The following is a 1,163-nucleotide window of genomic DNA, read 5'->3' as shown; positions in this document are numbered from 1 at the left end:
GAATGTCTGATACAGTAATAAAGACTGTTGTTTATGGGTACCAATGATCATTTCACATCTCAGGTTCACTTCTTTATTAAGAAGAGGCCTTTTATCATTTATGTATTCTATTTTGTTGGACGTGGTGATGCAACAAAATTTATTAAAATATTCAATAATAAATTATAGGGGGCAATTAAAGGTGAATGGATAATAAGACATTTGACCGAATAATTGATTAAATCTCTACCCATAATTTAATGAAACCAAAGTGTTTTCTTAGCCACGTAGGAATCACAAGTCTAGTAGCATATGTAGAGCAGTTGATATTTCCCTAACGGATTACATGATGTGCTGAACCGAAGCACCGCTGGAGACTTGACACTATCCCTTGGCTAAGATTAAAAATCTAGAAAAAGGAACAAACAGTTAATAAAGGATCAAATATTGAAAAAATCGATTGTATTCATATCTCACTCGATTTCTTACCAAAAGGGGCACACTTGAATGACTTTCTTGTTTGATATAGAATATTTTTGAGGTAGCATTGAAAGTCATACAAAAGCTTGTAGCTTCAACTAAACCAAAACATCAGAGATCTGGAAGCTTAAGATAGAGTCCATGATGAAATTGAATTCTGTCATCTGAGATGCAATCCTCTCAGCAATCCTCCTAAGATTGCAAGCACTAAGGAAGTATTCTCAATTACTGAAAAAATAGTTGAACAAATATAACAGTCTCATGCTCAAGGGTTTTCTCATTTTCTCCACCTCCCCATGAGGCTGGCAAGAGAGGTGTATCGTTCAAGATATCCCTTCGGACGCATTGTGTCTTAGCGTAATTAGTGACATAGATAACCGCTCTTTTGTTGGTGTAGCAGCGACCTTCATAGTCTGGTAATGGTTTTGTAAAGGATTCTGAGGTGGATAAGATACGTATATATTATGTATCCAGTATTTTTATTACTTTTGTCCACTAAACAAGAGATTTGTGATCACCATTTTTCCTTACAATTTTTGATTTCTGTGGCCTCCATGGAAATTACTGCATATAGAAATTTACGCTTCTTTAAGCTTTGAAGCCTTTTGGATTGAGGAGTTTAGTTAAAATGACACTCCCTCTGTCGTTTCTTACTTCGGGGGCTTCATTTTCAGTTTTTTCACGTGCAAAGAGTTGGAGTTATT

At 35.4% G+C, this 1,163-nt stretch overlaps 1 long non-coding RNA gene across 1 annotated transcript; it reads right to left on the bottom strand.

Annotated features, from left to right (window-relative positions):
- LOC121130801 (uncharacterized) lies at nucleotides 1–1,149 on the bottom strand. The gene is made up of 2 exons (XR_005868832.1): nucleotides 469–1,149; nucleotides 1–388 (listed from the first exon to the last, which is right to left on the bottom strand). It is a non-coding gene; the product is annotated as an uncharacterized lncRNA (long non-coding RNA).
- Nucleotides 1,150–1,163: the final 14 nt, after the last annotated feature.

This window comes from Lepeophtheirus salmonis, unplaced genomic scaffold, assembly GCF_016086655.4.
Source record: "Lepeophtheirus salmonis unplaced genomic scaffold, UVic_Lsal_1.4 unplaced_contig_12094_pilon, whole genome shotgun sequence".
Taxonomy (NCBI): domain Eukaryota; kingdom Metazoa; phylum Arthropoda; class Copepoda; order Siphonostomatoida; family Caligidae; genus Lepeophtheirus; species Lepeophtheirus salmonis.
This window is presented reverse-complemented; position numbering and strand designations above follow the sequence as displayed.